At 43.7% G+C, this 17,667-nt stretch overlaps 1 protein-coding gene across 3 annotated transcripts in view; it reads right to left on the minus strand.

The window, feature by feature from the left end:
* Nucleotides 1-16,401, minus strand: part of LOC309355222 (poly(rC)-binding protein 3-like) — a 173,546-nt gene extending 157,145 nt beyond the window's left edge. For all 3 annotated transcript variants that reach the window (XM_081885856.1, XM_081885870.1, XM_081885867.1), the window contains exons 1-2: nt 16,340-16,401; nt 10,376-10,477 (exon numbers count right to left, since the gene is read on the minus strand). The gene's annotated coding sequence lies outside the window, so the exon portion shown is untranslated. The remainder of the gene's footprint in view (nt 1-10,375; nt 10,478-16,339) is intronic.
* Nucleotides 16,402-17,667: the final 1,266 nt, after the last annotated feature.

The raw sequence follows: 17,667 nt of genomic DNA on the forward strand, positions 1-17,667 counted from the left end.
TTGCTAGGAAAGAAATAATTAAACAGTCCCCTCATCCTTGTGAAAGCTCGCTTCACGTAATAAAAGAAAAACCCTCAGGGGGAAACAGACACAGAGCACCGTGCAACAAGCAGCTCTGCCCTGGGAAATACCGTTGCTGCCTTTTTCTGCTTCCCTGACTCCTGACAATGGTTTAAGAAATAATTATCTTAAGGTCTACGATTGGGCCTAAAATAACATGATTTTATGTGTCTGGAATTTAACTGGCTGCATGATGATCTTAAGGAGGAACAAAGAGGCCTCGTTTCAGTTCAAATTTCCAGAGTATTGAAACTTCCTGCTAGCAAAATGGTTTTATGACAGACAGCCCCTTTTTAGACAATGGTTTCAAAAAGGTGGTGGCTTCCAGCTTCAGGAACATTTGGAGGATACAATATATGGATTCATGACAGTCTTGCTTTCAGGGTACTGTCGTCGCTTTGAAACTGCCTTGGTCACCCATGTTGATGACATGGGTGAGTGTGACCTTACTTGCTCTTCTTGGGCTCTTGATACCATTGACCATGGTATCCTTCTGGAGTAGCTCAAGGAGGAGTACTCCAGGCTGTTGTGTTCCAACCTCCAGGGATGTTTCCAGAAAGTAGTTGCATTTAAAGTAAGGCTGAATTCTTTCCTCACAAAACTGAATGGGATTTCTGCTTCTTTCAGTAGGCAGTGGGTGAATTTCACTGAACTTTTTGGTGGAGGAAGAGTTTGGCTTACCTTGCTGAGGTTCTCCCCCCCCCCCTTTCTCTTTTTGGGCTTTGAAAAAATACCTCATACAACAGCACAGTACAGGTGCAAGGCATGCTGGTACCACCTGACGCTGCCATACTTCCTGCTAGAATATCAGTGGGAATGTGGCAGTGTCAGGAAGTTTTTGGATGCCTTACAACTGCTCTGGATGGCCACACAAGGTTGTTTTGCTCCAGACGATAGCTCCAGAAGAATGAGTGTCCTTGTCCAAATAGGACATTCACAGCAAGAGCTCAGGTTCCCACAAACAGAGTCATAGAATCATAGAATCATAGAGTTGGAAGAGACCACAAGGGCCATCGAGTCCAACCCCCTGCCAAGCAAGAAACACCATCAGAGCACTCCTGACATATGGTTGTCAAGCCTCTGCTTAAAGACCTCCAAAGAAGGAGACCCCACCACACTCCTTGGCAGCAAATTCCACTGTCGAACAGCTCTTACTGTCAGGAAGTTCTTCCTAATGTTTAGGTGGAATCTTCTTTCTTGTAGTTTGGATCCATTGCTCCGTGTCCGCTTCTCTGGAGCAGCAGAAAACAACCTTTCTCCCTCCTCTATGTGACATCCTTTTATATATTTGAACATGGCTATCATATCATCCCTTAACCTCCTCTTCTCCAGGATAAACATGCCCAGCTCCCTTAGCCGTTCCTCATAAGGCATTGTTTCCCGGCCTTTGACCATTTTGGTTGCCCTCCTCTGGACACGTTCCAGTTTGTCAGTGTCCTTCTTGAACTGTGGTGCCCAGAACTGGACACAGTACTCCAGGTGAGGTCTGACCAGAGCAGAATACAGTGGCACTATTACTTCCCTTGATCTAGATGCTATACTCCTATTGATGCAGCCCAGAATTGCATTGGCTTTTTTAGCTGCCGCGTCACACTGTTGGCTCATGTCAAGTTTGTGGTCAACCAAGACTCCTAGATCTTTTTCACATGAACTGCGCTCAAGCCAGGTGTCACCCATCTTGTATTTGTGCCTCTCATTTTTTTTTGCCCAAGTGCAATACTTTACATTTCTCCCTGTTAAAATTCATCTTGTTTGTGTCAAGTGGAACAAAGGAGGATCAAGCAAGGCAAGACAGACCAGGTCTAGTTTCCAATAAAGAAGGGGAGGGGAAGTGGACAGGGACCAGAGCTACCACCAGCCCTCTCTCTCTTAGATATGCACCCATCCTTTCAAAGTGATTAAATAATGTGAACCCATGTAACTACAGTGGTGCCTCGCAAGACGAAATTAATTCGTTCCGCAAGTCTTTTCGTCTTGCGAGTTTTTCGTCTTGCGAAGCACGGTTTCCCATAGGAATGCATTAAAAATCAATTAATGCGTTCCTATGGAAACCGCCTTCAGACCAGGTCCGGGGACAGTCTGTCCCCCGACCTCTTCTGAAGGCTGGCGGGGGGCAAAAGTCTTTGCTCCCCCCCCCCGCCTGCCTTCAAAAGCCGTCCGGGCGCTTTTAAATCGCCCCGGACAGTCCCGGGGCAATTTAAAAGCCCCCAGAAAGGCAGGCAGGGGGGACAAAGACTTTTGTCCCCCGCCCGCCTTCAGAAGAGGTCCTGGACCTCTTCTGAAGGCAGGCGGGGGGCAAAAGTCTTTGCTCCCCCCCCCCCGCCTGCCTTCAAAAGCCGTCCGGGATAGCGGGAAGTGCTTCCCTGCTATCCCGGACCGCTTTTAAAATGCTGGCGGTGGGGAGCAAAGCCTTTCGCCCCCGCCGGCCTTCCTGGACCTCTTCTGAAGTCCGGAGGGGGGGGAAAGGCTTTGCTCCCCACCGCCAGCATTTAAAAGAGGTCCCCGGAGATTTCCCTATGGGCTTTCGTCTTGCGAAGCAAGCCCATAGGGAAAATCGTCTAGCGAAGCGTCGCAAAAACCGAAAAACCCTTTCGTCTTGCGGGTTTTTTGTCTTGCGAGGCATTCGTCTTGCGGGGCACCACTGTATATGCAGGGAGAGCGTTCTGCTCCTCATGAGCCCTACCCAACAGACACCTATCCAAACATTACTGCAGTAGTATCATCACACTACAGCTTGAAACACAACAGAAACAGGACACAAAAACCACATGCGTAATGTAGGCGATGACAACTGTACAATGCGGCTTCTGAAAACCCATTGCCTGCATACAGCCAGAATCTCTTCAGAAGGCAAAGAACAGAGTGCTGAATGGACAGCGGCTTATGAGCAAGCCTCCAGAGGCTGCAGGAGCCTCACATGTTGTGCCAAAGATGAGCAGCCAAGCGGACTTGAAACACTGTCTTGCTGGAATCAGACCAAAATGTCCATCCAGCTCAGCGTGGCTTCCGTTGTCAGGCAGCCAGGTGCCTCTGACAAGCAGAGTAGGAAGGGAACAGTCCTCCATGGTTTGCCATTAGCATCCAGAACTCAAGAGTTACACAGTGGTACCTCGGGTTACAGACGCTTCAGGTTACATACGTTTCAGGTTACAGACCCCGCTAACCCAGAAATAGTGCTTCAGGTTAAGAACTTTGCTTCAGAAAGAGAACAGAAATTGTGCTCCGGCGGCATAGCAGCAGCAGGAGGCCCCATTAGCTAAAGTGGTGCTTCAGGTTAAGAACAGTTTCAGTTTAATTACGGACCTCTGGAACGAATTAAGTACTTAACCCGAGGTACCACTGTACTGCATTTGTGCAACTTAGCTATCGTGTTTCTAATAGCTGTGGAGAGAGTTATCCTCCATGAATAAATCTGTTCCTTTGGCCATCCATGCTGGTGGCCTCCCCCGCACCTAGGGAATTGCTCCATCATTGTTATAATGGAAGCTCCTGGGAAAGGAAGCTTAAGAATACAGTATTTCTGTATCCACTTCCCAGACCTCAGCAGTCAACAATATATAGCATTTCTATTATCATATTGAGATGAGGGCTAGATGAGGAGAAAGTCCCTTAGCTCAGTAATCTCGTGCTGTTGCACTTGAAACAGGGAGGGGATTTCCCCAGCTGTTTGTCCTGTCCCCTCCCCATGCAATTTCTCACAGCCCACCAACTTCTTATCTATATACTAATACAGATCCAAGGTTTTCCACGGCAATGTTTACAAAGTTTAAACCATACCACCAACACACAAGAGAGAAGTACCAGCAGACTCGCAGTAAGCTTAAGGAACACACACACACACACACACACACACAATCTGTGGGTGGTGGGTGGAGAGGGGACCCCAAAACAGAACTATGAAAAGCTCAGTGGCATGGAGTATTGAGACACAACTGAGGGGGAGTGGGGAAAAGAACAGAGTGGCTGGAACAAGAGGACAGGAAAGCACACATACACATAGGGAAGGGAAACAAAGAAGGGGAAGGATAAGATGTTTATAAAATGACAAATTGCATGGAGAAAGAGTGATGTTTCATCCCCTCTCAGAACTATGGAACTGGTGGCCACCAATTACAACTGATAGGCAGAAGATTCAGAACTGACATAAGGAAGTCAACAACACATAATTGGCATTTTAGAATTTACTGTCATACCGGTAAGTTGTTTTGCTGTTTGTTTGTTTGTTTGTTTGTTTGTTTGATTGTTGCTTTTAAAGCCCAGATAAATATATGTTTGGTGGCAATTAGCCATGATATTTAGGTGAAACTGAAATTTAAAGATCCATGTTGGATGCAGAAAAGCTTCAGCAGCAATTTCACCACAAAGGTCAGACAGATTTGCAACAAGGATCTGGTTTACAAGGGAGCCAAACCAAACATTTAATGTGTTGGGGTTTTTCTACTTAACAGAACAGCCTCTGTGTGGAGGGGAGCTTATAACTGCAAGAATCACAGCAGATATGAAGGGGGATTTAGCCCTTTCCTCGCCTGCTCCAGTTCTCAGGAAGAATCCCACTTTTGAAGCTATTGCTTGGATTGGGAGGAAATACCCCACACCCCAATTTAACAGTCTTAGCCAGCTTGGGTTCTTCTACGTACAGAAAGCCCTTGAGTGCTCATGGCACCTCTCAGTTTGAACAACCACTGCAAGCAGTAATGACTGGAGAGCCCCGATGTTGTTGCTTGCAGCCGATGAGAGGAAGAGTAGGAAAATGCGCCCAAGGCCATAGAAAAATAGTGAATCAGTGGGCAACTCTGCTTTTCTTTACTCAGGGCAAGGGAAGAGTTGGAACACTCAATGGGCACAAAGGATTATGGGAGCAGATGGAAGTATTATGAATACAGCAAGACCTTACAGTTGCCATGAGCTGAAGATGTCATTATAAAAATATTCCCTGAACCATCAAACAAGCATCCAGTTCTCTGTGTAGTAGCTATTTTGGGTTCAAGGACAACTAGCACCTGCAATTGTTCTTCAGAACGCTTTCAACAACAACTATAATTCATGTTACATCGATATATATAAACACCCTGCCATCGCCACTGTTCTAGTATCAAGTAGCATTGTTTTAATGTTTGCCCTGATACAGCTCTGAATGGCAGCGACAACTGTGCTGAAAAACAATGTGGAGTTTCAACTGCTCATGCATGGCAAAAAAGAAAAAGGTGCTTTATATTATGAAACACTATATACCCACGGCCTCTGTTGAGCAGAGCAACACCACTCTAGGCAGTGCCTGAGCATTACTTTCAGACTACTTAAAATAGTCGTGGCCTTTAAAGTCTGAAGTAATGTATTTTGCTCTAATGTTTAATTGTTAGGGTCAGGAAAAAGAAAAGTCTGCAACTTTTTTAAAGACGTCCCCCGACCCGGGTTCTTAAGAAAATACAATACACCACAATTGTCCATGTGGAGATGAAGGATGCCAACTACTTCTTAATAACTACACAAAGCAAGCAGGTTCTCAAAATTAACAAGAAGTTGAAATTCACAACTGGCATTTATTTTGCCCTTACTTTCTAAAGGGCATATATATGTTGCATACTTAATTTTGCTTAATACTATAATGTGTTTGTGTGTATTAGTGTTTGTAAAAAGGTTTTTTATTAATTATGTAGAAGAAAAACATTTTTATTTACATGTACAAAATACAGTATTTGGGGGGAAAATATTTAGAAGTATATCTGTATATGAGTTGAGTGACAATTAAGAGTTCAAAGAGCATATTTCCTCACATCTGAGAATTTTAATTTCTTTACACACTCAGTTGAGGACAGAGCTCACCAGTTCCTTCATTCCTGTACCAGGCATTCCACATTCACCAGAAACACGAACAATTACCAAGCCCTGACCAATCATCTGTTTTGTATGATGGGATGGGGAAAATTAAACAGAGAATAATTGAAGGTCATCCCAGTTAACTTGTGAAACACCTAGGCTGCAATCTCAACCCAATTTACCTGGGAGTAAATGCCACTGAATTCAATAGAACTTACTTCTGAGTAGACATGTTTGGGCTTGCAACGGTAATTGTGTAACTGTGGTGTAGTTGACTGATGTCAAATTTACAGTCCCCTTCTGGGAACTTTGATTCTTTGCAGGTAGGTATTGGGACCCTAACACAATCATCTGCACCTTCATTTCAGTTACATTTATCAAAATACTAGGAGGGAAATCATGATAATTAAATGGATAAATAAAACCACTATAACATTTGCAGTGTAGATACTGCTAAGAAACAATTACATTTATTTATTTTTGTAACAATAAAAGCAATTTTAGAAAAAACTTTTCTAAGACTAATTTCTTTTGAATCATTCTCTAAACTCCTACTACAAATAGCTTCACTTTGGTTACACCTAAATGTTAACTGGCATGATTCCAATTAAGGAAGAGAAAAGTTCTTGAAGTTCTTCATGCTTTTCATCCTTCCTGTTCTTCTCCAGACCGGTTAACCAGTCCTTTTAGTAGCATTAAAAAAAAAAAGCTGTCTAATTCTTATTGATTTGCAATATGCATAAAGTTCTCTATACTGGTGTACTTTGGAACCCGGCATGAGCATTATCCGAAGGTGGAGTTGTGGAACTTCCAGTCCATGGCAGCTTTGGGTCCCATCCTTAGTCTCTGCACCCCCACCCCACCCCCACTCTGCACCCCCACCCCACCCCCACTCCTGTCAATACGATACGATATCTTTATTATCATTGTCCCTTGCTCCATCACTGCAGCAACTGGATTTACAAAAACAGCTGTGATGCAACACTTCTGCATCACCAGGCAGCATCAACTGAAAATGATCCCAGAGTTGGGCAGTGATGGATGCTTCATTTGGGTTTGCTGTGAAAACTGTGCTAAGTCAAGGGACATTATCCTCAAAGGTTTTGGGCAAAAAGGTCAGAGGGGATTTCTGAGGGATTGCAGGGCTCCCTCCACTGTAGCAGGTGTTGACTATACCCATACCACCCAAAATACGTTCTGCCGCTTGACCACCTGAGGATGCACTGGAGGCTTTCTACCACTGCCTGCAACACCACACAGCAAGCATCATTATGCACTCTAGCACACATTTAGTGTTCCAGCCATTGCTCAGCCTGTTCCATTGTCTGCTGGCCCCTGAAGCACCAGGAGGCAAAACAGGCTCCACAGCACCAGAGAGGGTACTCAGGACTGGCGCAACGGTGCTAATGGCCTTTGCAGCCTGCTATTCCACAGCGAGACTAGAGTCACAACAGGATCACCTGCCTGATCCTCTGGAAAATCTCTCTGAGTGTTCAGGAATCCACTGTCTTTCATTAGGCTCCATCTCTGGAGGTGGGCCACAAATGATACAACATATGTGTTTGGTAATTCAGTTTCATTCAGTCTCACTCTGCAGAGTTTTGTAGAAGAAGTATTTTATAAGGTGTTGTATTTTCCTTACTAAAGAAACACAGGATGCATTCATCAAAACTGTTACATGAAAAAATGCCTGGGCTGCTTATTTCAGGTTACAAATTGTCTTTTCAGACTAGTAAAGTCATACTAAGCATTCAGTGCACTGGCCGAAGACAAATGGCGGAAGCTGACACAAATTTCTGGCAATGCATACAGTGGAATACAAAAACCCTGTTAAACTCTATTACCCAAGAGTAATAAGATTATTAATAAAACATTTAAATATAGGATTTTTTTCACACTAGTCCGATGTATTATTTGTCAGCTTTGATGGATGTACTAAGATATCAAGATGACTACAAAACACAAAAAAGTAAGTTGGACATACACATAATTCATTGCAATTTTGAAAAGAAAAATCAACTTATTGCAGAGCAATCCAAACTACCAAATCTGCCAGCTAGAGGGGTTAGGAGAGGTGGATCACACACACACACACACACACACACACACACACACACACGGAGAGAGGGGATTTGCCAGCAGAAAACTCATATGCTGGTGGAACCACATCTGAAAACCAGTTGCTGGAAACAGGCCTGGCCCAATACATTTTGGCACCTGAGGCAAACCACAAAATGCCCCCCTCCAGCCAAGAAGCGGTGAGTGAAGATCTACATCAAGAACCGGGGGGGGGGGGAATAAAGATCTATAACAGGAACAGGGTGGGGGAGACCAGCAGCACCTCCTCTTTGTCAAGAGGCCACTGTAAATGTGGGGAGGGGGCTGCTGAGGAGGAGGCAGATCCGTCTTCCAAGAAGTGTGCAGTCATAGGCGCCACTGGGCGGCAGCAGCAGCAGTCGGCAATGCATTACTTGGAGGCAGGATCTGCTGTCCCTGTGGATCCTGCCACCTGAGGCAGTCAGCTCACCTTTCCTCATATGAGGGTTGGTGCTGACTGGAACCCACAGAATGGGAGAGCGCTCTTGTGCTCAAATCCTGCTTGCAGATTTCTCACAGGCATCTGGTTAGCCACTGTGAGAACAGGGCACTGGACTAGACAGGGCTGATCCAGCAGGGCATGGCAGCTCACAGCACTGGGCAGATAAGAAGTGAAAGAGAGGGAGGGAGCTAAACTGAAGGGCTCAAGAAGGGCCGTGGTGGGTGTCAGGTAAGGGGCAGATCAGCACATGGAAACTGCAGAGACGAGATGGATGGCAGCGCAGGGCAGGGCAGTCAATGGATGGAGACAGAATTGGTGCAGCAGCAGCAGCAGCAGCAGCGGAGACAGCTCTGGAGGGTGAAAAGGTGGACTGCACATGCATTAAGCAGCCAGCCTTCAAGAACAGCCTTCTGTGAACTGCTCATATTTCACTCAGTATTTCAACACTGGGCTACTACATTCCATTAGCATTGCCGGGTAAGACAAGCACTTTGATTAATGTTTCTGCAGCTTTTACTAGAATGAGCTACAAGAAAAATGTACTGCTTGTCTTTCACAGCATTTTATCTACAAAATAACCTTCAGGTTCAACTATGGAAAACTATGCTGTTGCTGAAACTACGCGGTTCTGGCCAAATGGGCTATCTAACAAGAAGAAGAAGCTGCTCTGAGCTCCTTGGATAAGGAGTTGTGCATAGTGTGTAACAAACAGCAGCAGCTGAAGTGGGGCCGTGGCAGCACTACAAATTTCCCCAGACTTTGTTGCGCTGCTTCCCAAAGATCCTCCTCCCTACTCTGTCCCAGTTCCGCTTATGGATGCCCCATCTGACAGCTATGATAGGTAAATGAAAACCATGTTCAATAAATGATAGACAAGAGGAGAGTCGTAATCTTCACATCGTCATGCTTATCTTCCATACGCACATCTTCCATAGGCATGTGGCTGGAAGCCATTTGAAATAGGATGTTGGACAAGGTGGGCCTTGGTTGCGCTGCCTCAGGGATCTTATCATGCTCTGATGCAAAGCCAAACCCTACTCCTATTCCTCTGTCCCACTTGTATTCAAAAAAAGTTTTTCTCTTTTTCCCTCTGAGCCCCCTCCCTACAAATTTCTGTCCCATAACACAAATCCTTCTTCTTTCAAAAAAACAATTCCCCCAATTCTTTCCCAAAAAGGAAAGAAAAGCTTTTTGCCACTCACTCATGCCAGCTCTGCCTGTTTCCCCTCCACTCTTGTTTTTCTCACCAAGTTCAGTTGTGGCTCAGACCTGCAATACCTCAAGGACTGTCTCACCGCTTCTACCTGGATGAGCCAATCGGGACCCTGAGAGCATCATCTAAAGCCCTTCTTTGTGTGCCTCCTCCATGAGAAGTCCAGAGGGTGGCAACACAAGAATCAGCCTTTTTTTCATGTGGCTCCCCACTTATGGAATGCTCTCCCCAGGGAGCCTCACCTGGCACATTCGTCACATATCTTTACAATGCCTTCATAAGACATACCTGTTTAATTCTCATGGCTTCCCCTACAGAAGACTGGGGATTTAAATTTGGCTTTTAGCTATCCCTAGCCCCTCCACTTCCGAAAACAACCCTCCTATTCCCAGGAATCTCTGAAGGGAGAACCAATTTTAGCTGTAAACATACCCATAGCATGGTACATGTTTTATGAACAATGCTCCTAGAGATCAGTTCTAATCCAGCAGAAAATATCCACTTATTTAACTGGATAGAGGAGAGGAATAATAAATATGCATTAATGACTGACATATATAATGAAGTCTTTTTCAGCACTCAAAAACATTCAGCTTCCTAACACTCCAAACTACAGGCTTTTGTAAAACGCTAGGTTTTGTTTCCCATAAAAGGATCAAAAAAGCTCTTTGCCTCCTTAGCGCCACCATGTTTTGCAGTGAAGTTATAGAAATAATTCATCACAACAAATTAAACCAGTAACTTACCAGTCCAGGATCCTGCTTCAGTTCATTCTTTAGGAACCAGCATCGTGCTGAACGTTTGTTGTGGTGCAGTGCTCTGTGTAGTAGAGAAGGAATGGGCCTTAGCTGAAAGAAGAAAAAGAGCCATGAAACACTAGCTAGACTTTTAGACAATACTTCACCAACTGGTTATCCGGACCAGATATTGCTTTGTAGCAGCAGAAGGAATACACTAATTGGAACTGTCCCAAACCTGTCAAAATTACATGTGCAAAAGCACTTCTTAATGGACTGCAATTCTCCAGGGTCTCTGGTCTGCCCAGTATTGTGGGGAGGCAAGAGAGGATATATTATTTAATAATATCCTTCCTAACTTGTGCTAGCAAGTCCCATATCCTTGCAGAGTTCCAAACATCCCCCTTTTAAAATTACACAGCAATCAGCTTGTTGCTGGATCATCTGAGTCTTACTATTAAAGATTCCTTCCTGGTAAAATCCCTTTTGATTCCTCTTAAAAAAGAATAAACACAAGAATCTGATTCATGTTAATATAAAAGTACAGTAGTTTACTCACAGATTCATTCGGGTTCACAGACATATCCCTGAAGGCAGGCTTAGGTTACATAACAACTAGAACTATTCCATAAAGAAGTGAGTCCCAAGTGACTGCGACTAAGCAGTCGCTTCTCCAAACACACAGCAACATACAAAATGGAGAAGACACACTGATCAGAACATGGAGGCCGTGGGCTCCTCCATGCATGTACAACAGACCACACCCTCATTGAGTCCCATGTAGTGGAAGTCTGTCCCAGCTCAGGAGGAAACAGGAAGTCTGCTCCTGAGTGGTACAAAACATCCCCTAACATGTCCACTGCAGGAATGTTGTACTTGACTGCAGTTTTACATCCCACAAGTATAACCAGAAGGAAAAACTAAAGCAAGATGTCGAACTAGCCATGAATTGAAAACCAGACTGAGCCAACCACATTTCCCCTTCAAACTGGAACAGAATCTAAATAATTATTGAAAGTCAGTTGAACCTGAATTAGAAGTTAACCAAAAAACAAACCCCAGTCTACTGATTCAGAAACAGATGCAGTGTTTAAACATTTGGTGGTAAATTGATGGGGTCAAGCAGAAGCTGTAATGAGCGCTTAAAATCAGAATTTGGGAGTTGGTCTAGGCTTCTGTACCTGACTTGCCTCATTAAGACTGCAATCTACTGTAACTTGCTAGGAAGTCATGAGACAAGTGAAAAAGGACAGCATTTTTGTGTACTTTAAAGTATATTACCCATGCGGCAGTGCTCAGCTCACATCTATAGCTTTTTGCTATTGTTTATTATTGTTTCTTAACATTTGACCTAAAGGCTTGCATATGCAACAGCCCTTAGACTGCATCTTACATGGTTAGGGGGTGTGTGGCTGTTGCTTCCTCCTTGCACCATGCTCCCCAGATCCCAGCCTTCCAAGACTGCTCAGGGATGGTGGCATGGGGATGTGGTAGTCGTGCGCTCTTCAGTCCCAACCTTACCTTTGCTGGTGAGGCTGGGATCAAGAGGTGCGTGTCTGTCGCACTCTTCTCATGCCACCCGCCCCAGATCCGCAGCGGGCAGCATGAGGCAGCAGGGGCTGGGCAGGCACAGTGGGTACTGTTTGTCCTCTGCCCCTCTCCTTGCCCCTCTCTCTCTTTCACACACACACAGGTGCCAGTGAGACACACTCTGCCTCTGTGTTAGTGAAAATTCTGTAGCTGACATGCATTTAATATATTCACTTTGTATTTGAGCACCATTAGTCATTTATAAGACATGTGTTGGACACATGTTATATGAAGTTAGGAGGCTCTCCTGGTAGTCATCAAGTTTGTATTCAGTTTGGCGCTAGGTATATACCTGTTTTTGTTCTATTGGATATTTTGGATATACTCGTTTTAGTCAATTTAACCCTAGAATTTTTGTCTATTCCACTGCTTGCTGTTTTGTGGTTCTGTTATTTTGTCTATTCCACTGCTTGCTGTTTTGTGGTTCTGTTATTTTTACTGTGTAAAAACTAACAGCCTCAAACCTGGCATTGCTCAGGAATTCTAAGAAAACAAAAGATCAGTTCTGTTTTGAAAGGTCCATTCCACCATCTTGATTCAAAATGGTGTCCAATTGCACTCAAGGAAAGGTGAAAACCTGCTTCTTGATCTCAGGAACCATAATGCAAAAGTTGGTTACAACCTTAAGAGGTGCCCAGATGCCAACAGACAAAATAGTTTCCTATAATATCTTGTAGATAGTAACTTGTTAAAAACACTTGGCAAGCATTCTTAGGATGCAAGACTATACACAGTTACATAGGAGCAAGTTGCTTTGAACCCAAAAGGGCATACTTCTGAATAGGTATGTACAGGGTGGTGCTCTTTAAAATTCACAAATAACGGAAAATAAATACTGTCTGATGGTATACTTTTCCCTTCTTCACTTTGGTTTGCTGCCTATCACCCAGTCAGTGTTCCCTGGGGAAATTTGTCTTTGGTTCAATTCACAGCTGTCCTTTCTCTCACTACCTTTGCACTGATTGTGAGCGCTCAGACCCCATCCCTAGATTTATATACCTGTCAAAATCAATTGCCATTCCCCCACAATGTTCTGATCTTTTCCCACACTTCCCAGTCATAATTTTTCATGCACATGTCTCCTTCTTTATTCCCAATGCAACAAACTTCTTTTATTTCTCTACACTTGTTCAGAAACGTTGACATGTGCACTGCATGTTTTCAGGTATCTACTTTCCTTTCTTTGTTTTAGTCTACAAAATCTTCAGATTATATATCCAAATGATAGTTTGACACATATTGACCTGAGACTGGCAGAATGGAAAGTCACTGTCGGTAAACCTCACCCCTATATCACCCCAACTGCAATATGTGGACAATAATACTGACCTACCTTAAGGAGTTGTTTGAAGTAGTCAGGATTTTAATAACGGGCTATATAAATACTCATCATCATAATTTGTTAAAAATTATGGGTAGTAATCATCTAAGTTTTACTCAGAGTAGATACACTGAAATTAATGAAACTGACAAAGTTGTGCCCATTAATTTCAATGTGCCTACTATGAGTAAAACTTACTTGACTATCACCTGCTAAGTCACACGTCTCACTCTTTGAATGACAGTTCCAATTCTAAGTTTACTGGCTTTTTGGCACATACAGATTTAATATACTAGTCATGGGTGTAGCCAAGAGGGGGCAGGGAGGCCTGCTCCCCCTAACAAAAATCCTGGCTACACCCATGATACTACTTCTATGTTCCTATCTCACCTCAAGGTTAAGACTGCAATCCTATTCTCACTTACCTGGGAGGAAGCCCACTGCAAAAACTTATTTCTGAGTAGACATGCATGAAACCCATCAAACAACCACTGGTGGTCTCAACTCCACAGTTAATGTGGTTAGCATGTACCTGCATTGTTATACGTTAGCATGGCAGCAGGTACCTGTTAGGATCCCATCCCCACAGACACAGCTATAGCTGTTATGCTTGGAATTGTGATATCGCAAGCCAAGTACCTGTTAGTCTGACCTGCTGGGTTCCTGCCTCTCTCCACCTAGCCCAGGGCGGGGTATTTTGGGGAAAGTTTTGTCAGGAGTTTTTGCTGTTACTGATATTAATTTTTTGTATCTTTATTTTTATGTAGTTTTTGATGTGTTTTACTTATTTTTATGACTACTTTGTTATGTTTGTAACTATGTAAATCTTTTCATATTGTAAGCCGCCTTGAGCATTGTTTTAACTGTGGAAAGGCGACATACAAATAAAATGATGATGATGATGTTAGCAGCAATTATTTCAGGCAAATTGTTTTTAACCAAGTTGTGTCTGTACCTGGGAGGAGGACAACCTCCATTTCCAAGATACTATTTGACTCACGGCTCCACATTCTGAGCTATTTGTCCATTCACACATACAGTATACAACATTTTCTCAAGTTCATTGCCCAGACCTGCACCTTTTTAATGAAGTACATTACAATTTAGAACAACACATATATTAATACAAAAAAAAATTCCTTCCAGTAGCACCTTAAAGACCAACTAAGTTAGTTCTTGGTATGAGCTTTCGTGTGCATGCACACTTCTTCAGATACCTACTGGAAGGAATTTTTTTTGTTTTGACTATGGCAGACCAACACGGCTACCTATCTGTAACTGGACATATATTAATGCATTCATGGAATATACTATTCACTAGCTCCCTTTACACTTTTTTGTTTTGATGTTGTTCGTTTTATATTTTATAGTTAACATGACCTGAGTTTAGCGAGACATGAATGAACCATAGTACCTTCAAATTTACTTGAGAGTAAATGCACAAAACAACCCAAAGCATAGTTTCACTTGCCCATCTGCTTTGAGTGTGCTGTGAAGCATGATTGCTCCACCTGTAGCTAAATCTCATTTGGGATTCACCAGCCTCCACGCTTGCCTGCAATGTGCCCACAGGCTATTCTCTCTCCCATCTGACAAGCTTTATTTACACTTTGGTTCACAATAAATTTACTTAGCCTTGCCCCCTCTAGAATCCACACCTCACCGAATTCCTCCATGAGATGGTCTGAGGCCTATTAAACTCCTCCCCGCCCGGCCCCCGCATCTTTAACATGGCTAGGAAGAGCTGGAGCACCTGGAACAGGCAGAAAGTGCTTCTCCTGCTGATGTGCAGGCTAAAAATGCCGCTGGAGCGTTAGGAGGTGATGCTGTGGCAGCCATGTTTGTTCACCATACAGTATCTCAGAGCATCATCATGTCTTGATGCTCTCAAGGCCATTTGTGGCCTCACTTGAATTCAACGTGTGTCAGTAATGGTAGCAACTGCATCATTTTACAGTTTCTCCTTTTAAAGTGTTGATCCTTCAAAAACCTCAACTGTGCTCTGAATCTAATGCTAGTCTATGAATACACTACCATATAACCAAAGGGCACAATTTGTCTAGACATTACATCCATAGCACTGAGTAATTTCTTTCTAGCTATTGATTATCTAATGATTCTTTTAACAAGGCACTCCTGTTATGTCTGATTGATGTGGGGAATACATTTCCTCCTTCCTTTTCAGAAGTTAAATGTCAATTTGGAGATGGAAGATCAAAACCATCACACCAATTAAACTTCTCCTATATTGCTTCCTTGACATACACAACAAATCTATATTACTGCGTCTGTGATTTTATATAGCTAGAATGCAAAAGGTAATAAAATTAGCCAAGTAACAATGGCAATAAGGATCATTTAAATGGCTCTTTCAATACAAAGCACTTCATGTTCATTACTTCACTGCAATCCTTACAACTCAGTAAGGTAGGTTTGTATTATTACTCCCATATTGCAGATGAGGTGCTGAGACTGAGACTAAAATGGGTGACTTCTTGATTTGTATCTTACTCCTTTAGCCTATGCTGCTAAAAGCAAAGCATCTACAGCTGTTTACAAATTCTATCCGCTTAGAACAAATGTAGACTTTCACAATACAGCACAACACAAAACCAGTGAGAACATGCATAAGAACGTAAGGAGAGCCTGCTGGATCATGCAGTGGCCCATCTAGTCCAACACCCTGTTCTCACAGGAGTCAGCCAGGGAGCAGAACATGGGCCCAAGAGAAGTTGCACTCTCCCTCGCGTGGTTTCCAGCATTTTGAAGCCGTGCTGTCTCCAACTGTGGAGGCAGAGCATGGCCTTCAAGGCTAGGAGCCCCTGACAGCCCTCTCCTCCCATGAATTGGTCAAATCCACTTCTCAAGCTTTCCATGCTGGTGACCACAGTGGTGGCACATATCTTCCCAGCGCCCGGGGTGGGTGCGTCACGTGCAGCGCAAATTAATAATGCAGAGTTTTTAAGTGAAAGAATAAGCGCTTTACTGAGTTAAAATAAACTTCTTCATAAACAACATGGTTCCAAACAGTTTGACTGAGATTACATACTGACTCTGCTCACAACTGAGGCAGACTGACTCTGACGGAAATCTTACTGGGAACACGGAGAGAAAATGGCTGCCACTTAGAAGGAGAATGAGTCCCATGTCAGAGTGACTCCACAGTTAGCAGTTAGGCCTGAATAACTTTCGTAGGCCCGAATGATTGTGCAATCCCAGCACTTCCCAGCCGGCTTTGCTGCTTCTGATCTCGCGTGTCTTTGTCCCATGCCAGGGCGCACTGGGGGGCAGGGCATGGAGGGTGACGTGAGGAGAACGCAGCAGGGCAGGCAGGCATCCTTCCAATCTGCCCAGTTGGCCTAAGAAGCAAAATGCAACCCTGGAAGAAACCGCCCCCGGAGCAATGGCCCCCCTCACGCTGCCCCCACTATGCCTCTGAGTGACCATCACTGTCTCCTGGGAAGCAAGTTCCATAGTTTGACCACGCCCTGCATGAAGTAGTACTTTCTTTTATCAGTCCTGGCCTGCAAAACTATTGAGAATGTGGCCGTGATCAGACTGTATCTGGTTGGCACAGGAGACCCCCCGAATAGACCCAGCCATCAAGGTCCTTTACATTTGGGTAGGGGCAGCTCCACACAGTATGTCTGCAGTGGGAAATATCTGTGTTAGACATTGCACACGTCCAAACCCAGATTGGCTTAGGTTTTTTTGTCCGAGATACCTTCAGGTCACTCCCAATGAGAGCTACTTTGGATGAAGAAGGCCACAAAATCACAAAACTGTTGAGTGCCTTGGAGCACCGAGCCATAAGGCACCTTCAACTGAGACCTCAGCTGAGACTCAAGTTGCAAGGGGCATAGGGCTTGGAAAGTTACTTCTCCACAATAAAACCCGCTAGCAACCTTTAAAGATGCTATTTCTCAGCCATTGAGAGGCTATGTTATGAGTGGCCTGTGATATCTTGATATAGTCAGAAACTGGATTGAAGATGTATAGATTATTGTGCCTTTGATGTATTATTTGAACATGGAGATTTGGACTTCTACTTTAAGACTTAAATGTTGCGAGAAATAGGAAGTTCTAGCAGCATTAGATAAGTGGCTGAAGCTTTAATAAACACTGATAACATTTGATATTTTAAGGACTTTAATATTGAAGCAACTGGATGAAAGATTTGATTTCCCATCCAGCTCCCTATACAGGAAATTAGTATGCAATCGAGTCTCATGAGGAACTGAAGGGATTAGAGATCCCAAAAATCTATTCTGTGCACTTTAAATGCTGTGGGATATTTATGAGATTATTTTAATTCTCTCTTTTGATTATTCATGATTATTTTGAGACTGAGCTATTATTTTAGGATACTGAGTGTGAGAAGGAGTAAAAA

This window comes from Podarcis melisellensis (assembly GCF_964234715.1).
Source record: "Podarcis melisellensis genome assembly, chromosome: 13".
NCBI lineage: Eukaryota > Metazoa > Chordata > Lepidosauria > Squamata > Lacertidae > Podarcis > Podarcis melisellensis.